Genomic DNA, 27962 nt, shown 5'->3' with positions numbered 1-27962 from the left:
CAAGATAGTTTTGCTTTGTTCCCGCCTTATCTATGCTAAGACATATGCATTTATTTGTATGTATATGAGATAACCTGCTTTGATATTACTGCACTGTACCTGTTTATGCTATGTAAACCTCAATAAAAATTTTTCAAAAAAAAAAATAAATCATAATGTCAAAATGTGCTGCAATTTGGACAGTATGTATTCAGCTTTTTCAATTATGACACTTTTTACCTGTCCACTGGGCTGCCAATAGTGTAAGTAAGGAGGGGCTGGCCAAAGTACCACTGATTATTTATGCAACAGCTCTCATGGAAGTGGAGAGGGTTACCCGTCCAAAACATCTTCCCATTACCCCCTCCCCCCCTAAAACGTGTCTAATGGCCACCAGAGGGGGGAGGAATTAGATAAGTTGACCTCCCACTTTTGTCTTTAAAAACTCATTTAACTGTATCCTTATGTTGGCTAAGCATGTTTGTGTCAAATCTGCTTGCAGTGTTATGTGCAGAAGTAGTAATTTCTTTTTTTAATACACAGTTACCTTCCAACACAGAGCAATGGCAGGACGTTGAATAAAAAGGTATGTGGCGCTAACTATAAATATTAAATACAAAAAGTGAGCAATATTAAGCGTGATAAACAACAAAACTATAAAGTGCAAATGTACTTATGCTCAAAGTCCACCCCGGTGTCGTTTTTGCTTTGGATATCTGTGTGATATCTGTGGATATCGATTGCTGAGGATCCTGGTTTTACTTATACCAAGGCCTGACTTGTCTTGTAGGGGACTTCATATAAGGTGAGAGGCTGGGGGAAACGAGTGGCACACCACGAATGGTGACATTAATTGGATGAAGTGGATATTGTTCGATTATATTGCACATGCACTTTTTTCTTTTTCTGTGAACTGCTATATGGAGATCTGTTCCCTCTTCAGTGGATCCTGGATCCTGATTGCACTTTCATCACTTTTGGACTATTTTTTGCACTGTATTGCTCTGTTTGCACTTCATGAGAATATTGCACCTTATTAGATTTTGATGGCACTTTTTTTTTTTTTTGAGTTTTCAAAAGAGCATTATTGTAAATAAAGAAAGTAACATTAGGGAAAAAATACACCCACGCAGGGGTGTGGGAGGGATACAAATAATAGGGATGACAAAATATAAACTCTTGCCCAAAACGATCGAGCTTGATCAATCAGTATAATGAAGGATAAGGTATAAAAAATACAAAATGGAAAAATGCGTAACTGGAGTACACCGTAGACCACGGGGGGGTCACACGAGGTCCGCCCATGCCCCCTGACACCCCAACTGGGAGCAATCTGTGCCATTGGACATTAGGCCAACCCCGCGTAGGCCCCCAGAGGCCAACCCCCAACCCCACTGGGTAAAAACACAAGTTAGTTAAAACTGATTAGGAGTAAATATTAGAAGTGCTAATAGGAAAACATAGAAGGGCAAGGTGTCCTATTAGAAGGACTTTAGCATATAAAATGCCCAGTAAATAAAGGGGCGTATATAGAAGGATAAGTTGGAGAAATGTTACTATCTCATTCAAAGTTCCCCATTAGATAGGTCCAATGGGGTGTATGAGGAAGACGAAGGACAAGAGGGGAAAGGAAAGACCAGTTAAGAGAGAAAGGTAGATACAGACAGAAAGGAGGAAGAGGGAGTCCAGGTGCAACTTCATTAATGGCTAGATGCTGAAGGGGAAATGTAAATCAAAAGGGCTACGGTAGGGGTAGTAAAGCCATAATTTATATAGAGGTGCCGATGTGTTGGGCCCAGGGTTCCCAAATGCATTTAAAGGATTCGGATTTATCAAGAATAATGCTGGAGGTTTTCTCCTGAATCATAATCCAAGTGATTTTTTGCTTGGCTAAATGAAAGAGGGGGACTTCCAGGCCTGCCCTATCGTTATTTTAGCGCCAAGGAGCAGGAAGTGTATCGGCCTCTGTTTGTATTTCGTGATATTGGAAATCTTCTTTTTCAGAAGGGCTATTGTTGAGCTAAGGACTGCCCCAGTAACTGTACGAATTAGGTTAAAAACTTTGTTCCAAAAGCTCCTGATCTTGGGGCACTGCCAATGGATATGGAGGTGGGAGCCCAGGAGATCGCATCCTCTGAAACAAAGGGGAGATGATTGAGGGAAAAATTTGATTAGTCGAGTCGGGACCAGGTACCAGCGGGTTACGACCTTAAGGTTTGCTTCGACTAGGGATATATCAAGGATTCCTTTAAAGGCTTTTGCTACTTGAAAGTTCCAAGTGTCCAAATCCCACTCGATATTAAGGTCGCTCTCCCAGTTAAGCATGTAAGGCGCTTTCTCCGAAGGGTCAGCAAGTGCTGAGTTTATTAGGGCGATACCTCCCCGCACATGCATGGCCTTGGAGCACCACTGTTCATACGGGGTGACCGTGAGGGGGGTACTGTCCTTGGGTTTAAGAGAAAGTAAGAAGTGTGATATTTGGTGAAAGCGGGATTTTTTCAGATGGGGGCATATCTAGTTTAGAGGGGCAGTATCTAAGTGTTAGGGGGCCGTTGGAGTTAAAAAAGTGTCCAATCCGATAAAGGCCTTTATCCAGCCACCAATGAAAGGCCTTAATATCCATTTCAGGGGGGAATTGAGGATTATGAAAGATATGGGTGAGGGGGCACCACCAAGATGTTATAGAATTCAATTTATGAAGAGAGTCACATAAGGTGAACGAGTGGGACAGGGTAGGAGAGAGGATAGGGATCCACCACAAAAGGAAATCTAAAGTGAAGTTAGGCACAGCTTGTTTTTCTATTCCCACCCAATCTGGTTTAGGGCCTCTGGAGGAAATGGTGGAAAATTGGGTTAATTGGGCCGCCTGGTAGTACCACCAGAGGTTAGGGAGTCCTAGGTCTCCTTTCTTTCTGGGTCTAAACAGTGTTTGTTTGGAAAGGCGGTGATTTAGCTTGCCCCAAGTGAAGCGGATAATCGCCGATTGGAGGTTTGTTATATGTAGTTTGGGGACTGAATGAATGAATGAATGATTTGTATAGCGCTGCAGTTGCGAACTGAATCGCCTCAAGGCGCTGGAAATGGGACTGAAATGGGAAGGGAGCGAAAAAGATAAAGGATCCTGGGGAGGAGGGTCATTTTAACGGCATTTATCCTGCCTAGCCAGGACAGATTGTAGAGTGACCATTGGTCCAGGTCGGACTTGAGTTTTCTAAACATGGGTGGGTAATTAGATTTGTATAGCTGGTCTATGGAAGCTGAGAGATGGACACCTAGGTAAGGGATAGAGGATGAATTCCAAGTGAACGGGAAATGTTCTTTAAGTCTATCTATCGGCGGTGACGGGATAGAGATATTAAGTGCAGTGGATTTGGACATGTTAATCCTAAGTCCTGAGGCCAGGCCAACATTGTTTAGTAGCTGCATTAAATTAGGGGTCGAAATGAGGGGGAAGTAATGAAGAGGAGGATATCGTCCGCGAAGAGTGCACATTTGTGTGTTGAAGGGCCACAATTAACTCCGTGGATGTCTGGGTGTTCTCTTATAGCAATGGCCAAGGTCTCAATTGCTATGGCGAAGAGGAGGGGGGAATGGGGGCACCCCTGTCAAGTTCCTTTAGAGATAGGGAATGGGTCAGATAGGGATCCTTGAAGCCTAACCTGAGCTTTGAGGAGGGAATAAAGGGCCTTTACTGAGGAGAGGAAGTGTGGGCCAAAACCCCATTTTTCGAGGGTTGTGAAGAGGTAAGGCCAAGTGACCGTATCAAAGGCCTTCTGAAGGTCCAATGAGAGGAGGAATCCCTCCTGTGATGGGCACCCATCCCATCCTGACCTAAGTAAGGAAATGATATCCACCGCTCTCCTAATCTGGTCCGGTCCCTGCCTCCCCGGTATAAAGCCGACTTGGTCTTTGTGTACGTAAGACCCTATGAAAGACCCCAGTCTGTTGGAGAGAATTTTTGTCATGATCTTAAGATCGTTGTTGATTAAGGAAATTGGCCTGTAGTTGCTGACTTGGCTGGGGTCCTTGCCTGGTTTAGGGATGACAGAAATGTATGCAAGGTTTGCTGTTGTGTCTAGAGACTGTCCCTTTCAAAGGGAATTAAAGAGCTGGAACAGATAAGGCGAGAGGACATCTATGAAGGTTTTGTAATACTGGGTCGAAAAACCGTCCGGGCCCGGGGCTGAACCTTTTTTAAGTCCTTTGATGACCTCCCTAACCTCTCCTTCAGTGAAAGGGGAGTCCATAATAGAATGGTGAGAGTCAGTTAATTTAGGAAGAGGGGTATTGTCTAGGAAGGAGATTATGTTAGGAGGGGAACAGGAGTTGGAATCCGCATAGAGGTTAGAATAGAACGCGTGGAAAGCCTCTAAAATCTGCTTTGGCTTTTGGGTTAACGAGCCCGAAAGCGATTTTATTTTGGGGAGAGCGCAAATTTTTTGTTTGTTGGGAGAGTTTTGCTGCTCGTTGGGGGCCAAATTTGTCCGCAAGAAGGTAAAACTTGCCACTTACCCAGTCAAGGTGGTTTTTAGCACTGGAGGTAAGGGCTAGATTCAAGGCTACTCTAGCTGCGTCAAGTTTGGAGAGAGAACTAGGTGTCAGATTTTTCTTGTGTAGTTTGCATAGGAACCAGAATTCCTTCTCAAGATTTAGAATATTCAGTTGGGATTCACGTTTAAGACGTGAGGATATTTGAATGATTTTTCCTCTCATGACCGCTTTATGAGCTCCCCATAAGGAATTGGGTGTACAGTCAGTATTGTCATTAAGGAGGAAATATTCCTTCAAGTCATTTTCTAAAATGGTGCAATGTACTGGATTGGAGAGAAGGGATTCCTTAAGGCGCCATTGAGGTTGGCCCACTCGAGTGGGGGAGCTTGTGATTTTGAGAGTAACTATAGAGTGGTCTGACCAGGGTACCTCGCAAATGGAGGATTGGGACACTAAGGCCCCTTTCACACTAGGGCGATAGGGGGCGTCGGCGGTAAAACAGCGCTATTTTTAGCGCCGTTTTACCGCGGTATTCGGCTGCTAGCGGTGCGGTTTTAACCCCCCGCTGGCGGCCGAAAAAGGGTTAAAACCCCTCTTATAGCACGGCTATAGCCGCGGTATTACCGCGGTATAGCCGCGCTGTCCCATTGATTTCAATGGGCAGGAGCGGTGAAGGAGCGGTGAATACACCGCTCCTTCACTGCTCCAAAGATGCGGCTGACAGGAGATTTTTTCTTCTCCTGCCAGCGCACCGCTTCAGTGTGAAAGCCCTCGGGCTTTCACACTGAACAAACAGCGGAGGCTGTTTAGGGGCGGTTTGCAGGCGCTATTTTTAGCGCAATAACGCCTGCAAACCGCCCCAGTGTAAAAGGGGCCTAAGTGTATCTGTGATGATGTGTGTGAAAAGATGTGATCGATTTGGGAATAGGTCCCGTGGGGAGCCGAAAAGTGAGTATAATCTTTTGCAGAAGGATTCAGTTCCCTCCAGGTGTCTTTAATCCCTAAGGAGTGGAGCAGTCGGGCAATGTGTAGGCTCTGTTTTGGGGGTCTTTTGGAAATGGGGATACCTTTTGACGATTTGTCTAGTAGGCGATCGAATGCTTTATTCGAATCTCCACCTATTACTACCGTCCCTTCAAGATGAGGTGATAAGGCAGTGAACATAGATGTGAAAAATGCCGCTTGATTCCTGTTGGGGGCATAATAAGAAACCAGAGAAAAAAGGGTGCCATTGATGTGTCCTTTGACTAGTATGTAGCGACCATCACTGTCTCTAATGGTCTGGGAATGGGTGAATGATATGCGTTTAGAGAGGAGAACTGCTAGTTCTCTCTTTTTGTCATTCGCGTTGGCCAGAAAGAAAGTTGGGTAGCTGTGGTGAAGGAAGGTGAGAGCAAAACTTTTGGGGAAGTGGGTTTCCTGTAATAGGAGAATTTCCAGCCCTCTGGAATTGTAGTTTTGCAAAGCTTTACTCCATTTGATCGGGGAATTAAATCCCTGTGTGTTATGGGAGGCTATTTTGAGGTTCGCTGTATGTGAGGTGGGGTCAGCCATGGATGTGCGGGGGGGGGAGTGCGCGAACAAGAGGAGAGATCCTACCTGGTAACGTGGAGTGGGAAGACATGTCTGGAATCGGCTATTCGGGTTCAGCAACCTGGGGAAGAAGTATCGGCGAGCCATTAATGAGAGCACCTGGAGGGGGAAGAAGAAGTTAGGGAGGGTAAGGAGAAGCCAGAAAGAAGGTTGAAGGATGAAAAAGATAAGAGAACTCAGGGGCCGGAAAGAAAATGTTCCTGTCACCTGAGGGGTAGGGCTGGCATGCCAGGCCTACAAAATTCGGATTTAGGTGAGTGGGCAACCAACAAAGGGGTTGCATTCCTGGTGAACCTAGGGTGAGAGCCTCCTATAGAATTCAGCAGGTGGAGTGGCAAGTGGAACCGCTCCGGTCTCGAGGCCCCATGTAAAAAATAGAAAAGATGGACCCAAAGATGAGAGACAAAGCATCTAGAAGTAGGTACATTAGAACAGTAAGATATTATAAAACATTACAGTAAACCAAATAAGGCACAAAAGAAACCATAAAACAACAAAACTGTCTAGGAGGGGAGAGTGCATTTGTTGGTCCCATAACGAGTTCAATAACTATTTCAAGTGTACACCATCCCTGAGGAAGGAGTTTAACTGACTCTGAAACGCGTCGGGTGCAAAAGTGCTGCTTCAAAACACTGTATATACACTTTTGTAAAATTTATTGACCTGCATTCCTAACAACAGATGTTATAGCTTTGTCATTTTTTATTGTGTCAATTTAATAAATTATATTTGTACCGAGTATACCTTTTTTATGGTTTTTACATGTGCCTGAAAAGTCCACCTTTAGGGGACCCGCTCTGGGAAAAAAAGGGAAGGGTGGGAAGGGGAAAGGGAAGATGGATTTGAGGGAGGGGGAGGGAGTGTAGGTTAGGAAGGGGGGAGAGGAGGTAAACATAGACAATAATAATACCAGTCTGTGGGGTCTTGGACCCTAGGTCGAGATCCGCCAGTCTGATGGTGTGCATATGTGGCCCATAAAAGGGAACCTGTAGAAAATTAAAACAAAGAACTAACCCCTAATAAAAAAAAGGGGGGGCTGAAAAACAAGAGGTGAAAACCGACCAGTAAAAAAATTCAAAAAGGAAGTCGGACTGTTCTGGCCAAGTTAATAAGGGCCTAGGTGGGTGTAGAAATGACTGCAACACCATCGGTAGGAGGAATGGTTTCGGAAGAGAAGAGAGTGAGTCGATCTCAGACGATCAAGTCTTGGGGTCATCACGGTGGGATAGAGTCTCGGAGCCTCTTTGTTTGTTGCTTGACCCAGAGGGGGGTGAGGGGGCTGTTTGGAGGGGGTCTCTTGGAGGTGTTGTTAGGACGGCCTTCATCTTGTCGATGGGAGGATTCCTGTGAGATAAGACCAAGTTGCAAAAGAAGACATTCGCCATTTTGGAAGTTAGTGAATCCGTAAGATCTGTCTCTATAGTGGAATTGGAGACGGAAAGGGAAAGACCACCGGTACTTGATCGAGTTTTGATTAAGAACGTCCAGGAGGGGTTTGAGGGATCTCCGTTTCATAAACGTGGCAGGGGAGATGTCAGCAAAAATTTGTATTTTATTGCCTTGTATGGCCATATTGTCCAGGTTACGGGATTTCCTCATTGTTTCTTCTTTCACCACATAGAAATGAGGTTTGACCACTATGTCACGTGGAAGGTCGTCCTGGCGAGGGGGTTGCAGTGCTCTGTGGGCCCTGTCCAATTCTAACCTGTGGTCCGGGATATCTGAGATGACATTTTTAATGAAAGATTTGACAGTGTCCTGTATGTCGACAATCGATTCCGGGACACCTCTAATGCGAAAATTATAGCGTCTGCTCCTGTTCTCTAAATCATCGATCTTAGAGAGAGCCAGTTCCAGTTGTTCTTGCAGTGTCTGAATGCATGTGGTATTTTGGTTAGTGCGTGCTGAAGAATCATCCACTGCTTTTTCAATGGCATCCATACGGGTTCCTAGGTTCTGCAAATCAGCTTTGATGGATGTAGTGATCTGCAGAGCAGTTTGTGAAAGCCCTGCAGCAAGCATGTCAGAGAAACTGCTGAGGAGTTGAGACATTTCATTAGGATGGTTTTGGATCAGGGGTGAGGCCTGTAGGGAGTCAGCCAGGCTATTAGGGGTGTTCAATAAGGGAGAGAGGGGTAATCCCATCACGGATCTGCCTATGAGAGATTCAGTGGAGGCTGGGAGACTGTCAGGTCCTGCCCGATGTATCCAGGGAGAGAATCCACAGTAGGAGAAGGCGGGGGGTCTGCTATGGAGTCCTGTGCTCCTAGTCCTGTATATAGGGAGGCCGCGGCCGCCATCTTGGAGGGCTCAGGGGCTGCTAGGCTGAACTTTAACTGCCGGTTTACCTCCTTCTTTGGATGGCCCCTCGGCATACAGGCGGGTGCTCCGTTTCGTTCTTCAGACGTGGGGGTTATCGCTTCAGGGTCCTGCTATTGATAGCTGGTGTGGGGGCTTCAGAGACAGTGGAGCGGTGCGGAGCTCCGGATCAGGGTGTCTCTCTGGAGGTCCCGCGCATGCGCACTCCTCCTTAATTGTACTTTTTAAGTACTGTATTTATCGGCGTATAACACGCACCGGTGTATAACACGCACCTTAACTTTAAGAGGGAAGTTTCAGGAAAAAACTTTACACAGCCCCTGTACAACACAAACTGCCCCTGTACAATACAAACTGTCCATGTACACAAACAGCCCCTGTACAACACAAACTGCCCCTGAACAACACAAACTGCCCCTGTACAACAAACAGCCCCATAGGCATGCGCAAAAATATGCCTCCGCATAGTGCAGGTAAAAAACAGTGTTTTTATTAATAAAACAACCATGACCAAATAAAAACGTAATCACGATATGTAAAACAAAAGGGCAACGTGGAGGATAGTGTATGTTTTATTAATAAAAACACCGTTTTTTACCTGCACTATGTGGAGGCATATTTTTTCTCTCTCCACATCCTTTGAGGAGGTCAAGTGCCCCCATTAACTGTTCCAGTGACGTCTTTGCCCACCTGATCCATCCTTCGGCGGTTTATTGTGAGGACCTGCCAGGTGTCCCTCTGAGATACATGCAGACTACAGCCCAGAGGATCGGAGTGACAAGATTTTCTTCCCCAAGCCTTTGGTGGCTTACTGCTCATGCGATTCCCTGTCGCTGACACGGGAATCCACGGGATCTGGTAAGAGTCTTTACACATTACTTCTGCCATGATTGATCCATCCAGTTGAAATGTTGGTTTAGGAGGAAATTCGACTTCTGACAACAATTTGAAAATCACCACCTTTGGAGTTTACTCGCCTTTTTGTTGTAGTGGGACATTCATAGTCACTCATAGACTTTATGTTTAATTTACACTTCTTATAGTACCAATTCAGGACTTGGTGTGTTTTTGTTTCCACATATGTTTATTATGCGCTGCATTTTTTTTATGTAGCTGTAGTGTCTGCCAACTACGAGTTCCTGTATCTGGATGTTGGGAAGAACAGCCGTAACGCTGTTGGAGGAGTGATTATGCAGACAGAGTTCTACAAGCAGCTCCAGAATGACACTTTTAACTTGCCACCTGCTGAGAATTTTGTTTTAGTGTCAGATGAGGCCTTTGCTCTGGGGGAACATCTGATGAATACCAACAAAGCCTGGGGAATGCCCAGGAAAAAATCCAAGCCTACTTACCACCAGCTCGCAGACAACCAATTAACCTGTCTAACAATATGCGTTAAAAACAGGGATTTAGTCCGCACGCATTTGGTTGTCTGCCACCTGGTGGTTAGTAGGCTTGGATTTTTTCCTGGGCATTCCCCAGGCTTTGTTGATATCTGTTTGTAGCCTTCCAATGCCGCTTACTGCAATAGCCAGCTATAAATGAGGGTGTTGTTTGTTGTTTGTGATCACATTGGTGTGTGTATTGGTCCAGCAATGCACCAACACCTTTGCAACCATTGTGCTACCTGCTGGGTGTTTGGTGTGCTCCTGTACCTTTAGGAAGGGGTGGGCTCCCCTTCAGTCCACCTGCCCTCATTTATCCATCAGAATGTATGTGCCTCCACTGTGGGGAAACTCATATTTTAGTGTTAGGACCACAGATACCAGGGTGCCGTGACAAGGCTCTGTGGCTTACGCATGCATTTGCAAATGAGTGCGGACTAAACCCCTGTTTTTAACGCATACTGTTAGGTTAATTGGTTGTCTGCAAGCTGGTGGTAAGTAGGCTTGGATTTTTTCCTGGGCATTCCCCAGGCTTTGTTGGTATCTGTTTGTAGCCTTCCAATGCCGCTTACTGCGATAGCCAGCTATAAATGAGGGTGGTGGCAAGTTGTTTGTGAACATCTGATGAAGCCGTTTCCTATGAGGAACCTCACCCCAGAGCAGAGAATCTTCAATTACAGGCTCTCTTGTGCCAGAAGGGTGGTTGAAAATGCCTTCGGCACCCTATCGAGTCGTTTTAGGCTGTTTTTTACTCCAATCAACCTGGCACTCTACAAGATAAATCATGTGGTCCTGTGCTGCTGTATTCTCCATAATTGTTTAAGGAGGAATGCTACCAGCTACCTAGCCTCACTGCCAAGTGATGTGGACCCTGCAGTGGCAGGCCCAGCTGAAAAGGCTGCAGCTCGTCCATCTGTGGGAGTGCTGATGGCTATTGAAAATGCCAGTGCTGGATTGCCTCACAAATTGCCAGGGATTTACTGCAGAAATACCTGAAATATTTTGTGAGTAGAGGGGCAGTGACTTGGCAGCAAATTGTAGCTGATAATTTATAATTTTTTTAGAAGATCATAAACTCCTATTTCATTTGAACTACTGTTGTCTGTGTTTCTTATATGTCTAATATCTTCCCAAATTGGCTTTATTTTGGCCACTTGCTCCAATAGTGCAAATGTACCTTAATTGCTACATGAGGTGACAATATCTTCTTCACCTAACTATTATGGTGTGTTGTGGGTCTGCTACACACACACAATGTTTTTGTTCTTAATGGATCTAATGCATGAAGTTCAAAAACATTATGCCTTTACAACTTCTTTATTTTTTTGAGGCCTAAAAAATTCAGGAGTTGTCCACATTTAGGAGCACATTGTCATTGTAACTACAACAACTTACACTGGTATTGAGCAATGAAATAATAAGCAAAACATTGTTTAGTAGAAAACATTTTACTCAAAGCACATTCACATGTGTGTTTTAAGGTTTTAAAACAAACAAACATCTTGGTTTATAACATGTATGTTTTGCATTATTTCTCCTTTTTTGTGTTCTAAAACATTAGATACACATACCAAACTCAGTAACTTACAAAGAGTTTGGTAAAGTGAAGGCCAAATGAGACATTAGTATCCCAAGACTGTGTGGATGTTGCCTTCCTCAGATGGGGTGATCTCACCCCTCTAAAAGCCAAAAATTGAAGCCACGTATACGTAGAGGCATAACTATCAAATGTCCCTTATGATCCCATGCCTAAAATGTGTGTAGTTACAAACATTTATTTTTCTAAATCCACAAAACACACAGGGAGTTATTTACGAAAGGTAAATCCACTTTGCACTGCAAGTGCACCTGAAAGTGCACTTGGAAGTGCAGTCTCTGTAAATCCGAGGGAGACATGCAAGGTAAATAAAAAAACTGCATTTTAGCTTGCACATGATTGAATGATAAAATCAGCAGAGCTTCCACTCATTTCAGATCTACCCCTTAGATTTAGAGCGACCACACTTCCAAGTGCACTTTCAGTGCACTTTCAAGTGCACTTGCAGTGCAAAATGGAATTTGCCTTTCGTAAATAACCCCCACAGTGTGTCAACATGTGCTGTCTCCCATCACTGAGCTATATTAGTTAGGAGGAAGGAGTTGCACCCCCAAAAGGTATCCATTGATACCCTGTGATGGGAGATAGCCCATGTTGATGGGGGGGGGTTTACTAAAACTGTTGTACACAGAATTTGGCACAGCTCTGCATAGCAACCAATTAGCTTCCAGGTTTTCTTCTCAAAGCTTAATTGAACAAGCTGAGGTTAGAAGCTGATTGACTACCATGCACAGCTGCACCAGATTCCAAGTGCATTTGTTTTAGTAAATATCCCCCACTGTATGTTTTGGGGTTTTTGAAAAATAGATGTATGGAACTACACACATTTTAGGCATGGGATCATGAGGGAAATAAGAATGTTAAGGACCAATTTGGGGGAACCTTCACATTTGGAGTGTTAGATTCTAAAAAACACATAAACACAACAATTCACATTAGTTAGGGCAGTGTTTCCCAACTCTCCTCCTAAAGATGCAAACCCAGGTCATGTTTTCAAGATTTCTTGAATTTGGCTTAGGTGTTGTTGTCATTTTCACTGGTAGTAATTTGCACAGTCGTTTTTAGACTGAGGAAAATCTAGAAAACAGGACCTGATGGTGCACCTAGAGGAGTGGAGTGGAGAAACACTAAACTTTCACATTTAAAAGTCATAAAAACACGGTAATTATTAAAAGGGCAAACGGGAGCCAACAATTGGAACAATAAACTTCAGACCAGGCAAGAGGAAATTTAAATTTGGTAATCATGTCCACAAAATCTCTTATTCTTCGCTGTAAAGCAGTGGCAGACTCCCTGATTTGCTCCAGTTCCTTCAAACAATGCAACATATCTGCACTCATTCTGCCAACAGTACATTGTGGAAGACCATGACCTAGTAAGAAGATTAAAAAGTATTAAAGGAATGATGGTCAAGTGGCTGAGGCCCTACATAGTGAGTTATGGTCAAGTTACTAGTCAAATTCAGGAAATACTTACCTGCCCAGTCTATTGTTGCTTGCAACCTGAATGCCCTTCAGACATCTACGCTACTAGGAATGTACACACTGCAACTACTCTATAATCTTGGCCCTAGTGCCTGGGTCTCCCAAACTCGGGTTCCTAGCAACACTGCCATCTCCTTCCACCTCTTCCTTCTCCATGCTAATGTTAAGGCACTACATACTTTGGTAATGTGTGGAGTGGGTGTTTGGTTTGGACATCTAAACACTCGACACGTATACACATTTGAAGCAAGATTCCAAGAATACTTACTTGCACAAACAAGAGGCTCCTGAAGACTTTCTTCCTCTTCTGGTTCGCTTTGGCCCTCACTGTGACTCACATCAAGGGATTTGACAGCAACAATGGCAATGTCTGTGCTGCCACCCCTCTTGTCTCCTATGGGATACGGGATATATGATGACCATCCTAGCAGGCGTGACTCTTTGTGACTGCAGGCCCCGGGGCCTCTCCTCTACCCATGTCTACATTGGCAAAGCTGCATTAATGGGCACTGATGAGCCAGGCAGCAACCAGAAAGTGTTCTTTACCCCTTAAGTTCTGCCCTAAACCCATTGCCTGTGGCCCACCTAGAAACACCCCTGTCTGTAGCTATATGAGTGTGTTTGAAGTTGGCACTTATGTTTTTGGGGGGGGAAGATGGCCTTGTTGCCTCCACTGTTGGGGCCCGAGTGAGGGTAGCCTCCCTGTGTACCTTGCTGTGGCTTGGCTGGAGCTTCCTTTTTTGGTGCCTCCCTGTTGAAAGAAGAAAAAACAATATGTTCCAAAAAAAAGGAATGTCCAAAAACATTACCAAATAAGAATGTTCATATATGCTTTATATTTACCTTCATCTTTGGAATCCCAAGTCATACAAAGATTTAAGAAAAGCTTATATAGAATTCTCTAGAGCTACTTGTTTAAAGAACAGATACAGACAGCTAATTTCCACATATAAATATAGTTTAGATACAAGTATTGTTTACTTTTTTTATGATCTGATGTATGTACACCATCTGGTCGTGTTCACGTTGTTTGAGATCAGAACATCATTTTCGGATTTGGTCCTTTGATTGTGCCACCGAAAAATCACAATGCAAAACGGTGATGACCTTCTCCAAAATTAGGTCCTTTCGGCTGTTGGGCCTTTTGTAATTGCGCAGCTTGCAGTCGTAATCGTGCTTTTCTAGGATGAGCACCATCTCAACCATCTTACTCTTGCTCATGGGGTTGCTTTGTGCCTCCTATGAGCTCCACCAACGCGGGGCTGGCTGTAATCCACCGAATCCACCATGTTGTCCCTCCCGAATGCTCTGCTGTCTGTGTCTCATGCAGAAGAGAGATGGTCATGCCCCAGCGTCATGACGCACTGAGAGCGGAGTTTGACGCATGCGCAGTGTGTATACAGCCAGAACGCACGGTCAGTGGAAGAGCCAAAGGAATGATCTTGGAGTGGAGGACGAATGATCACCAATGCAAGAAAGGAGGCAAAAACGAAGGTACAATTGGAAATTGGGGCATAGGTGGATAGTGGCCTATACTGCTTAGATTGAGGCCTACATTGGGACCAGCTAATGGGTTAAGCCAGACATTATGGTTTGTCTTGTGTTCTGTCTTGCAGGCATCATATCATTTATCATGATGGATACATTTACTTCCCCTGAATTTCTCCCCAAGTTCATTGACCTGTAACGGGAGTTGCCCTGTCTCTGAAAGGTCAAGAGTAGAGACTACTCCAATAAAATATCGAGGAAGGCAGCTTTGGAGTAAATGGTTGAGTTGGTCAAACCAGTGTACCCCAGGGCAGACATCAAGCATGTAAAGCAAAAAATTGCTAACCTGAGGAGTACATTTAAGAGGGAGCTGAACAAGGTCCTGGAATCTGAGAGGTCAGGAGCAGCAGCAGATAACCTTTATGTTCCCAGGTGGTATTGGTATTACCACAGCCTGTGTTTTTTGACCGAACAGACAGAACCCAGGCCATTGTTGTCTACACTCCCTTTGACATCTGCTGAGGCCATAGCTCCTGAGGTCCGCACAGGTTGTGATGCACAGGATGAACATGTGGAGGAGCCCAGCTTGACGCAGGTATAGCATTGTTGAACATCCAAAAATACAATGATGATAACTAGACGTTATTGGTAAAATATTTCTGCCTTAACAAAGTGGTTTCCATATCAAAAGACAGTAGTGACCAAAAATGATTTGTACAAGAATAAAAAAAGCTGGGGTCAGAATGATAGTCTTTTCTATTTCTCCACATTCAATTTGCAACAGTGAGAAGATCAAAATTGTGTGTGATTGATGACCAAACCCTAAAAAAGATTCTAATTATGTCTCATTTTCATACACAGGAAAGTGTCAGTCTGAAGGAGCCAGTGGCCAGATCCCCCCCCCCCCCATGCCCTACTGCTGCTAAAAGGGCCAGGAAGAAGGAATCTGGAGGAGGCCACAGCTTCCTTCCTCAGCCAGGCCACTACTGCTCTCTGTACTGACCCAGATGAGGCTGAGGCATTTGGGTGTGTGACTGCCAATAAGTTAAGGCAGATGGCAGGTGATCAAGGGAGCACATGTGAGGAACTCATCCTGCAGCTCCTCAACAAGGGGGTGAGGGGCCAAATTTCACACATTTCAGATTGTGTTGCCCCACCTCCACCACCTCCACAGCTAATCCACACACCGCAGCCACCCCACCCACCACAGCAGCATGGCGGTCAGTGGCAATTCCAGCCACAAGACCCCTAACAAGGCCGCTGGACTATGGATTTTCACTCCTTCACTACTTACTAATTTCTTACTTTTTTTTTTAATAATGATTTTATTTGTTATATTTTCTATATTTTGGTATGCATAGAATGCACTCTTTGGGTAAGTTCTTTGTATTTGGATGGCAGATTGCATCTCTAATTTAATTTGTTTTATTTTTTTCTGCACAATAAAAAAATTGTGTAGAATAATACTTGGCTATGTGTTTTACTTCAAATGACAGTTTGGGAGTAGGCAGTTACATTTTAAAAAATACAATTTAAAACTAACAAGGGACACCAACATAGTTGTATCTTTGATCTTAAAAACAACGGGATAATGGTGTTGTGGTAACTTGCCCAAAAAAACAAACAACAAGCATACTATTGGGTGGCACAGTCGTGTAGTGCGTAGCACTCTTGCCTAGCAGTAAAAAGGGTTGCTGGTTTGACTCCCAACCATAACACTACCTGCCTGGAGTTTGCATGTTCTCCCTGTGCCTGCGTGGGTTTCCTCTGGGTACTCCGGTTTCCTCCCACACTCCAAAGACATGCTGGTAGGTTAATTGGCTTCTGTCTAAATTGGCCCTAGTATATTAATGTGAGTTAGTGACCTTAGATTGTAAGCTCCTTGAGGGTAGGGACTGATGTGAATGTACAATGTATATGTAAAGCGATGCGTAAATTGACAGCGCTATATAAGTACCTTAAATAATAATATTCTTGATATCACTAGAAAACAAATGCCTTTTAAAATACGTTTGCCATAATGCCATCAGTATCACCAGTAAAGCAGCTTCATTATTATACCATTAAAGAAGAAGAGAATGTGAGCTGCATTTCGACATTTCATTCTTTGACGCATCACGAATTTTAATTCTCCATTATAAACGCTAGTTTACAAGATTCCGGCTCGTTCCTTGCTTCCGGTCATGCGTGTTTGTATTTTTGACTTTTGTGTAACGGACTTGTGTACTGACCATATGAAAATCAGACAACAGACCATTGTCCACCGAAAATTTACTAGCCTGCCATCCAACATTTGTTGGCCTAAAGTTGGACAACAAATGTCAAAAGGAGCGTACTAACAGTAAGATTTTAGGACAACAGTCTATCAATAGACAATCCCCTGCCAACAATCGCATTGTGTGTATGAGGCTTTAGCGTAAACAGTTTATTTCAACCTCTATATTGTTTATAAACAAGTTAAACAGAATTGATCCCAGGACAAAGCCCTATGGGACACCACTTACAACTAGACCATTCAGAAAATATACCACTAATCCCTACTCAGAAATACCGCTCACTTACTTATAGAATGTTATAAGGTTGGTTTGGCAAAAACAGTACTTCATAAATCTATGTTGGCTACTACTAATGATACCATTTTTGCTGGCAATTTCTTGGATATGGCCCCTTACTGTTTGTTCTAATTCTTTGCATACGAATTTTTTTCGTAAACTAAAATAACAAACATGGTATGCTTACCTGCTCTGTGCAATAGTTTTGCACAGAGCAGCCCCAATCCTCCTTTTCTGGGGTTCCCTGCTGGTGCTGCAGGCCCATTTCCCTGGGGGCACCTGTGCACGCTCTCCTCCGAGCCGCCCAGCCGCATCTATTGACACAGACCAGGAACTTGGCCCCGCCTCCCGCTACCTTGTCACAGTATTTGATTACTATGCTATCAATCTGCCCAATGAGGAGGGAGACCGCAGCAAGAGCCGCTGCTTTCGTGCACATCGCTGGATCAGATTGGGCTTAGGTAAGAATAAGGGGAGGGAGCTGGGGGGCTCCTGCAGCAAAGAAGGTATTTTTACCTTAATGCATATGTAGCCATGGTGTTGCAGCTAGTAACAAACAATCCGCCAAATCACCCCACTGCCAGACTTCATACATCACTTTTAGAGATATTGAACAGTCTTTTGCTGGTTTTGTTTTTGTTGTTTTATTGGGGGGGGGGGGAGTACAACTTGGATAGGGATTGGAATATGGGATGCCCATAGGATTAATCATTGCCATCATATATATAATTTAAGCACAGAAGCTCAATGCTAGAGCCAGAAGATTAGATGTGCATGAACATTTAATGTAACTTTCCTCCTGCATCTCCATGCAGACTGTTGCTGCTCCTCCAGCAGACTATTTGCTTCCAAGGACTCCTCATTCAATACCATGTTAGAGAATAAAGACACCACTTCTGACCATGTAGAAATGATGTTCCCAGAAACTTCTTCCCTCCTGCACAAAACTTGGTTCCATCTACCCACACTGGTTTCCTCCTGCACACACTTGTAGTTACTGAAATTAAGTATGTCACATCTTCTTCTACTGGGTAATAGGGGCCCACTCTGAATAAGTCCCTTTACTGGCTCTGGTTGCTCACTGCTACTAGGCCTGAGGCCTGCAGAACAACTCCCCAAAGGCCTAGTAGGTTAAAAGCATGACTTTAGGTAATGGACTACTGTTCCCAGCCAGCCCAACTTGCAAATCATGTGCCCTCAGGCCACATCGACTTGACAGAGATCCCCACAGTCTTTTCTCTGATCCAGGACTCCCCATCATTGTTTGCTGAAGAATCTGCTAGTGACCGTGTAAAAGCAGAGTTCCCTCACAGACTTCCTGGCACCTCCAGCCCTCCACTGTGGTAACACTCACCAACCTTCCTCAGCCCTGAGTCCTTGAAGAGGAACTTGACCGGACCATGCGTTCCGACAGCTTCACCTGCTCCTCTGCTCCAGGTGTTCTCTACCATCCGACCGTGTGGTGGCAGAGACATTGCCAATGACCGTGTAGAGGCAATGTTCCCTCACAGTTCTCCCGGGCCTCCTCCTGCGATTGGTGCACCCACCCCAGATGGGGATGGTCTCCTGCTGCTGCCTAGCATTCCATTCCTCACTTCACTCAGCCTACTTCTCTCCCCTGTGGCATATCACCTCAGCTTATATATGAGGCCCGCCCCCTGCCAATATCGATTGGGGATTGGTCAGGGCTCACACACAAGCTGCCTGCCACTCCAGTTCTAGGCCCAGCCCCTCTTCCAGAATATTCTCCCTGGAAGCAGGGGAGGTGCCTCAGAATAAGAGCACAGGTGGTCACACCCACTGCTACTCTGACCATTCCCAGCCCCCAGATCAAAACAGACAAGCCTAGCTTGCAGCATAGGCCTGCCTAAATTTGCTGTGCGGAACAACCCCTAGTAATATAACCCTTACTATCACCTACTTATTGGTAGAGGGTGCTACACATAGGATGCATTAGGTTAAAAAAGTCTTGAGGCATTAGAACCTTAATGTTAGGCTGACTGGTCTGTAATTTCCAGATATATATCTCGGGCCATTTATTAAATATTGTTACCATATTTGCTTTTTGCCACGCATCTGCTTTCTTACCATTCCAGTCAGTAAGGCTTACCTCCCAACTTTCTGAAATGGGAATGAGGGACACCTATTAGCATAAGTATGTAGGCATAGGAAACACACCCCTGCCATGCAGAATGGCACAGGCAGGCGAATCGCCGTTATGCTACGTCGGGCGTGCGACCGGTGGGGGGTGCGTGTGCACCCCCCCGCCGGCCGCAACGATCGGATTCGATCAGGAACCGATCAATCCCCAGGCCCAGACCAATGAAATCTGGCCTGGACCTGGTGATCGCTCCTGACCAATGATATCCTTCCCCTGTCTGTGTAACTGTAAATACTGACAGGGGAAGTGATCTCATCTCTCCTCATGTCGGTCTTTTCGTTCCAGACCGAGAGGAGAGAGCATCTAAAAGTGAGTTGCACCAACACTACACTGACACCAGGCCAGGTAGGCACACAATTTACCCCCTGATCACCCCCCCAGTTAACCCCTTCACCACCTGTCACTGTGTCACCCAGTACAGCAATCAGATTTTTTTTTTTTATCGCTGTACTAGTGTCATTAGTGACAAAAATCAGTGTTAAGGCAATTAGTCTTAGGCCCAGATAGGTCTAGGGACCCCCCTAACCCCCCCCAATAAAGGTTTAAGCCCTTGATTACCCCCTGTCATCTGTGATCACAGTAAAAGTGTCACGGGTGACGCAGTTTAGCTAGATTTTTTTTATAGCATCAGGACACCCTCTGTATTTTACCGAATAAAGGTTTAACTCCCTGATCACCCAGTGGGTTTTAGCGTCAGATAGGGTCTGCATCGCCCCAGGCAGCGTCAGATCAGTGCCCGTACCTTAGTAGTATAGTGTCTGAACGGAACGATATCTGATCTGTTCAGATCTATATTAGCGTCCCCAGCAGTTGAGGGTTCCTAAAAACGCAGTGTTAGAGGGATCAGCCCAGATACCTGCTAGCACCTGTTTTTAGCCCCTCCGCCCAGCCCAGCCCACCCAAGTGCAGTATCAGTCGATCACTGTCACTTACAAAACACAACAAACATACAGTGGGGACGGAAAGTATTCAGACCCCCTTAAATTTTTCACTCTTTGTTATATTGCAGCCATTTGCTAAAATCATTTAAGTTCATTTTTTTCCTTAATTAATGTACACACAGCACCCCATATTGACAGAAAAACACAGAATTGTTGACATTTTTGCAGATTTATTAAAAAAGAAAAACTGAAATATCACATGGTCCTAAGTATTCAGACCCTTTGCTCAGTATTTAGTAGAAGCACCCTTTTGATCTAATACAGCCATGAGTCTTTTTGGGAAAGATGCAACAAGTTTTTCACACCTGGATTTGGGGATCCTCTGCCATTCCTCCTTGCAGATCCTCTCCAGTTCTGTCAGGTTGGATGGTAAACGTTGGTGGACAGCCATTTTTAGTTCTCTCCAGAGATGCTCAGTTGGGTTTAAGTCAGGGCTCTGGCTGGGCCATTTAAGAACAGTCACGGAGTTGTTGTGAAGCCACTCCTTCTTTATTTTAGCTGAGTGCTTAGGGTCATTGTCTTGTTGGAAGGTAAACCTTCAGCCCAGTCTGAGGTCCTGAGCACTCTGGAGAAGGTTTTCATCCAGGATATCCCTGTACTCTTTCCCTCAATTGCAACCAGTCATCCTGTCCCTACAGCTGAAAAACACCCCCACAGCATGATGCTGCCACCACCATGCTTCACTGTTGGGACTGTATTGGACAAGTGATGAGCAGTGCCTGGTTTTCTCCACAAATACCGCTTAGAATTAAGGCCAAAAAGTTCTATCTTGGTCTCATCAGACCAAAGAATACTATTTCTCACCATCTTGGAGTCCTTCAGGTGTTTTTTAGCAAACTCCATGCGGGCTTTCATGTGTCTTGCACTGAGGAGAGGCTTCCGTCAGGCCACTCTGCTATAAAGCCCCGACTGGTGGAGGGCTGCAGTGATGGTTGACTTTCTACAACTTTCTCCCATCTCCCGCATGCATCTCTGGAGCTCAGCCACTTTGGTCTGATCTTTGGGTTCTTTTTTACCTCTCTCATCAAGGCTCTCCTCCCCCGATAGCTCAGTTTGGCCGGACGGCCAGCTCTAGGAAGGGTTCTGGTTGTCCCAAACGTCTTCCATTTAAGGATTATTGAGGCCACTGTGCTCTTAGGAACCTTAAGTGCAGCAGAATTTTTTTTTTAACCTTGGCCAGATCTGTTCATTGCCACAATTCTGTCTCTGAGCTCTTCAGGCAGTTCCTTTGACCTCATGATTCTCATTTGCTCTAAAATGCACTGTGAGCTGTAAGGTCTTATATAGACAGGTGTGTGGCTTTCCTAATCAATTCCAAACAGTATAATCAAACACAGTTGAACTCAAATGAATGTGTAGAACCATCACAAGGATGATCAGAAGAAATGGACAGCACCTGAGTTTAATATATGAGTGTCACAGCAAAGGGTCTGAATACTTAGGACCATGTGATATTTCAGTTTTTCTTTTTTAATAAATCTGCAAAAATGTCAACAATTCTGTGTTTTTCTGTCAATATGGGGTGCTGTGTGTACATTAATGAGGGGAAAAAAATGAACTTAAATGATTTTAGCAAATGGCTGCAATATAACAAAGAGTGAAAAATTTAAAGGGGTCTGAATACTTTCTGTCCCCACTGTAACTGCAGCGTTCGCAGACTCAGGCCTGATCCCTACGAATGCTAATGTCCTGTACACACGGTCGGATTTTCAGACGGAAAATGTATGATGGGAGCTTGTCAGGAATTCCGACTGTGTGTAGGCTCCATCGGACATTTTCCATCGGAATTTCCGTCACACAAAATTTGAGATCTGGATCTCAAATTTTCCGACAACAAAATCCGTTGTTGTAAATTCCGATAGTGTGTACACAATTCCGATGTACAAAGTTCCACGCATGCTCGGAATCAAGCAGAAGAGCCGCACTGGCTATTAAACTTCATTTTTCTTGGCTCGTCGTATGTGTTGAACGTCACCGCATTCTTGACGTTCAGAATTTACGAGATTTGTGTGACTGTGTGTATGCAAGACAAGTTTGAGTCAACATCCGTCAGAAAAAATCCATGGATTTTGTTGTCGGAATGTCCGATCGTGAGTACGGAGCATTACAGTTTTTTTGGTAGCGTTTAAATCAGTCGCTAACAGTTAGGAGCTTTTTTACCTGTGAGTCTCACTACTGTACCAGTAAATTTAGAGACCAAAATATCAAATCGAAGGTACAGTAGTGAAGAGGCCTACATGTTTCTGAGCATGACAAGGTGTGAAGAGGAAGTCACTCTTCTGTTAGATTCAGGCTCAGAATACAAACCTGTAGACAGCAGCGGCACCCTGACAGATAGCTCTGACGATGGAGTTGTGGTCCCTGCCAAGGTCAGGCGTACCAGACCCCGATCTTCTTCTGCTGTCGTTGAGGTGCAAGAACCACAGGTCCCTTGTATGGAGCAGAGTGCCAGTACTAGCGCCGCTATTCCTTCTGGTGAACTGGCAAGCACCAGCAGCCTAGTACATCTTGGTCATACATGCAGCACTGCAGTAACACTTGGTGACGTGGTGAGTCCCATAAGTGTAGTTCAAGCTGGCGAGGTGGCAAGCACGAGTAGTGTCCCGCTGCCACCAAGAAAAAGACAAAGACAGGCCCGTCGAGCCCATAGTGCCCTTCCTGCTGCATTCGCCAATCCTAATTGGGAACCCACCACTTCTGCAACACCCCTACTTCCCCCATTCACTGGCCAACCCGGAATTCAGGTGAAAACAGTTGATTTTATGTCACTTGATTTTTATTCGCTGTTTTTCACCGAAGATCTCTATAGATCTACTGTGGACCAAAGCAATTTATATGCTGGTCAATTCATCGCCGCTAATCCCCAGCTGACCCTTGCCAATTACGGTCTCTGAATTTAAAACCTTCCTGGGCCTATCCCTCCTCATGGGCATAATTAAAAAGAGTGAGTTGCGGTCATATTGGTCCACTGACCCAGTTCACCATATGCCCGTGTTCTCTGCCTCCATGACCAGGACACGATACGAGCAGATCTTGCGGTTCATGCATTTCAACGACAATGAACTCTGTCGTCCTTGGGGTGACCCTGAATTTGATCGGCTCTACAAAATTTGGCCCCTCGTAAACCACTTCAACCAAGGTTTTGCAGCCTTGTTTACTCCCCATCAAGTTGTCTGTGTTGATGAGTCCCTGATTAAGTTTTCTGGCCGCTTGTCATTCAAACAGTATCTTCCCAGCAAGCGTGCCAGATACGGGGTCAAGATGTATAAGCTCTGTGATAGGACCACAGGCTATACATATAGTTTTATGGTTTACGAGGGCCACTTTTTAGTCACTTGTTTGATCATCAAATTGGCGCATGTGGCACCATGCGATCTAATCGCCATGGCTTACCCCAGCGGCTTGTAGATTCTTGTCTTAGGCTGGGGGAGAGAGCCTGCTTGGGATATAATAATTTGCTCACTGTGACGTGGAGGGATAATAAAAATGTTTTCATTCTGTCCTCCCTTCATGCAGACACGACTGTCCAAATTTCTACGGCGACTCGTGTTGTGGAGAAACGGATTTAGGCGTGAAAGCCGCTTTTATTGTCCCTCCTGTCCTGACCAACCTGGTCTTTGCATTCGTTACTGTTTCAAACGCTATCACACACTAGTTGGGTATTAGAGTAGGGTACAGCACCACACAGTCATAGGCACACGTACACAGGGTCATGGGGTCTCGAAAGATGTGATGGCAATCACATTGTGATAATCTGCAACGTTCAGTTCATGTTTTTTTTTACAGTTTTTATAAAAGTGAAAAAAGTGAAAAAAAAAACACACACACACAAAAAAAATAAAAAAGCCCAAAATAGTTGTGGTTGTATTTTTCTTCTCTCTCTCTCTATTGTTCTCTATTGTTCTCTCTCTTACAGTCAGGTCCATAAATATTGGGATGTCGACACAATTCTAATCTTTTTGACTCTATACACCACCACAATGGATTTAAAATGAAACAAACAAGATGTGCTTTAACTGCAGACTTTCAGCTTTAATTTGAGAGTATTTACATCCAAATCAGGTGAACAGTGTAGGAATTACAACAGTTTGTATATATGCTTCCCACTTTTTAAGGGACCAAAATTAATGGGACATATTAACAATCAATTTTTTTTTTTCGCCACTTCAGCAGACTCTAATAGGGAAGCTTAAATCACCATTCCGGCTCATTACTGTCCCAATTCTTTGTCACATCATTGTAGCTTAGTATATGCACTGATAAAAATAATACAAACAAGCATTCCCCAAGGATCACCATCCATAATACCCAGTCTAGGGCCCAATCTACCCACCCCCCCCCCACCACCTCTGCGTATTCGCCCTATAAGGAAACTTTAATTCTTCTACTTCCCTGATAAAGCTATAGTCTCAGTTCCTTGGCATAACTCCACGATCTTTTAAACTCCCTCCAGCAAGCCCATTTCGCTCTAAACCCTTCATTATTATCTTCAAAATTTGTTCTCAAGCGCTCCATTTTAAATGTTTCCTCAACCGAGTTGATCCAATCCCATATTGAAGGGCTTTCCTCCTCTTGCCATTTCTTGGGGATGAGTTTTTTGGCCGCATTTAAGAGATGTGGTATCAATGACTCCTTGTATTGCTTCATGTCTCCCTCTACTCCGTGAAACAATACCACCCACGGATCTTCCACTATTTATTTTTTAGTAAATTCTTTTATGTAATAAATAATCTTTTTCCAAAATTATCTAATTTTGGGACAAGCCCACCATATGTGTGACATTGTCCCTACCTCCCTGCAACCCCGCCTACAATCTGCTGATTTATCCTTTTGGTATTTACTAATTTTGTCAGGGGTAGCATACCAACTCGTTAAGCATTTATAATTCATTTCCGCGGTTTTGGTGTCAGCCGCTGAACCATGTGTCAAGATCAGTATTTTTCCAATGCTAATATTATCCCTATGTGACCCCAACTCCTGTTCCCATTTCCTAATGTATGGCGGGATCTCCACCTCGTTCACCCTCAACACCAGTTTGTACAACTTGGATATCGTATTTTTTGCGTTGTCAGCACTACACAGCCTTTCCAACGAGTCAACTCTTCCCCTGATCTAATAGGGTGAGGAAGACTCTGAATAAAGTGATACAGCTGGAGATACCGCCACTCATCTATCAACCAAAAATTATTATTGTGTTTTAACTCTAAAAGTGAGAGAATTATGTCTCTTAACTGTATTGTGTCTTTTTTATCCAGTTTCCCCCTATTACCTTTTCCCCTGGTGCAAAAAATGTGTTATCTTTTAACCCAATTAATGGAGAATTATAGTTCCCATTTAATTGTTTATACATTTTGTCCCATATTTTTCCTTGTCAAAAGAAGTTTATTGAGTATACAATGTTATAAAGATACATAAAGTAAGTTTACAAGGATCTATAAAGTAAGCTCATTGTTTTACAGTAGGGTTTATATAGGTAAATATCATGAAATTTCAAATATTAAACATTGGGTTCACGTAAACCTAAATTAAAGATATATATCATTTCCTTAGTTACTTTTGTAGGTATTTAAATGATTTATACCTACTATACATATTGTTTACAAGTAAAGTGTATATAGGTTAAATACATTCTGATAATGAGCTTTAATCATAAGGTGGAGAAAAGGAAAGAGAAAGAAGAAAAAGGGTTAAAAGGTAGAGGTAAGGTCCACAAGGTTGTCCCGCTCGTCAGTTTATTATTCTTTTTAGTTTTCTTTGAAGCCTTAGAATGGGTGTCTCTGTAAGTCATTTAATCTGTTACCATGGCAACAGGACAGAGTCATTGAAGTTTGACAGGAACTGTTGTTTTATCCAAGGATGCCAAAGTTTTTCAAATTTTGGAATTTGATTTTGATCGATGGCTGCCATCTTAGCATGGGACATTGTATTATTCATTCTGTGAATTGTTTCTGCTAGTACCAATGTAGGAGATTTCCATGCCTTGGCCACTGTTTGTTTTGCAGCCGTTATTAGTTGGATCATAAGTTTGAATTGAGAGAGTGTTAACCATTCCGGTTTTAGATTAAGTAAAGTTAAATATGGATCTGGTTGTATTATTTTTTTAAATATTTTAGATGCAATCACGAAGACTTCCTTCCAGAAGGTTTGGATTACTGGGCACGTCCACCATATGTGTAAATATGTGCCTATTTCTGGGCATCCTCGAAAACAAAGAGCTGAGGTATTAGGTGAATATTTTGCCACTCTAGCGGGTACAAGGTACCAGCGAGTTAGGACTTTATAATTTGTCTCCAGTGCTAAGATGTTGGGTGAAGATGACTTAGATGTGAGCCATATGTTAGACCAGTCCGTGTCTTCTAAAGTTCGTCCCAGGTCCTCCTCCCACCTCTGAACGTAAGAGGGTCTATTAAGATTTGCTACTCCATATAATTGATTATAAAGTGATGAAATTGTACCTTTAGCAAATGGATCTTTTGTACAGATTGATTCAAAAATGGATAATTGGGATAATGGTGTATCCCCCTTTAGGAATGGTGTATAGAAATTTTTGATTTGGAGATATCTAAATATCTCAGAGTTTGGTAGATCATATTTTTCTCTAAGTGATGGGAATGAAAGGAATGATTTAGATGCTATGAAGTCATTTAGTGTCTGAATGCCTGATGTTGTCCAAGCTTTAAAAGAATTTGGGTAGATCCATGCTGGATAAAAGGCCGGATTTCTGATAAAAGAAAGGAGAGGATTGTGTGGAGATTGTAACTGATATTTGGTTTTTAGTTTATCCCAGAGAGATAAGAAGTGTTTAGTTATGGGATTATGAATTTTAAAGCGGTCTTTAGGATCAAGCCATAATAAATTTGATATTAATAGAGGGTCATTTTCTGAAGCCTCTATAAATACCCATAATGGCATTTCCTGTTTTGCATGGTATTTGGGCAGACTGGCCAAATGTGCTGCTCTGTAGTAGTTAGTAAAATTAGGGTATCCCAGGCCTCCTTTATTTTTGGGAAGATGTAGTGTGTGTATAGGTATACGTGGTTTAGAAGAGCCCCATATAAACGAAGTTGCTCTTTTTTGTACTATTCTCAAAAAATAGGAAGGAATTGGAATAGGGAGGACTCTGAATAGATAAAGCAATTTGGGTAGAATAGTCATTTTGATTGCATTAATCTTCCCTATCCAGGATAAAGGAAGTTGCGACCATTGTTTTATTAGATTTGTGATCTGTCTTAATACAGGAGGATAATTGGTTGAGAATAAGTCAGAATGAGATGCTGTTAAATGAATTCCAAGATATGGGATTGATTTTTCTGCCCATGTGAATGGGAGTGCAGCCCTAGCCGGGATCAATTCCATGTTTGTGAGTGAAATATTAAGCACTAGGCATTTCTTAGGATTAATCATAAGGCCGGATAGGGCTGCAAATCCATCAAGAGCTGGTATTAAGTTAGGACCAGAGACCTGTGGTGATGATAGAAAAAGTAATATGTCGTCTGCAAATATACATAATTTGTGTGTAATACCTCCTACTTCAATGCCAGTTATAGTTTGGTTTGTTCTGATGTATTGGGCCATGAGTTCGAGTATAAGGGCAAATAATAAGGGAGATAATGGGCAACCCTGTCGGGTACCTCTTTCGATATTAAAGGCTTCAGATTTGTATCCAGCATATTTTATATAGGCTTTGGGTTTATTATATAATGCTTTGATCCATGTTAAAAAGTGGGGTCCAAAACCCCATTTTTGTAATGAATATTGCATATATTGCCAGGATACTGTGTCAAATGCCCTCTTAATATCGAGAGATAGAAAACATAAAGGGATTTTCCGTTTTTTAGCAATATGTGCCAATAACACTGCCCTGCGTATATTATCGCCTGCCTGTCTATTTGGCATGAAGCCTACTTGATCTCTATGTATTAATTTTCCTATAATGCTATTGAGGCGTTTTGCTATTATTTTTGCTAATAAT

At 43.6% G+C, this 27962-nt stretch overlaps 1 protein-coding gene and 1 long non-coding RNA gene across 2 annotated transcripts in view; one reads left to right on the top strand and one right to left on the bottom strand.

Moving 5' to 3' along the window:
* Positions 1 to 27962, bottom strand: part of LOC141139431 (alpha-1,4-N-acetylglucosaminyltransferase-like) — a 120128-nt gene that overhangs the window by 23365 nt on the left and 68801 nt on the right. The window lies entirely within an intron of this gene.
* The window catches only part of LOC141139432 (uncharacterized), a 58500-nt gene that overhangs the window by 14505 nt on the left and 16033 nt on the right, over positions 1 to 27962 (top strand). The window contains exon 2 of the long non-coding RNA XR_012243760.1: positions 523 to 565. This is a non-coding gene — a long non-coding RNA (uncharacterized lncRNA). The remainder of the gene's footprint in view (positions 1 to 522; positions 566 to 27962) is intronic.

Source organism: Aquarana catesbeiana, linkage group LG04, assembly GCF_042186555.1.
Source record: "Aquarana catesbeiana isolate 2022-GZ linkage group LG04, ASM4218655v1, whole genome shotgun sequence".
Lineage (NCBI taxonomy): Eukaryota > Metazoa > Chordata > Amphibia > Anura > Ranidae > Aquarana > Aquarana catesbeiana.
Note: the sequence above shows the minus strand (reverse complement) of the source record. Positions and strands in the feature narration are given on the sequence as shown.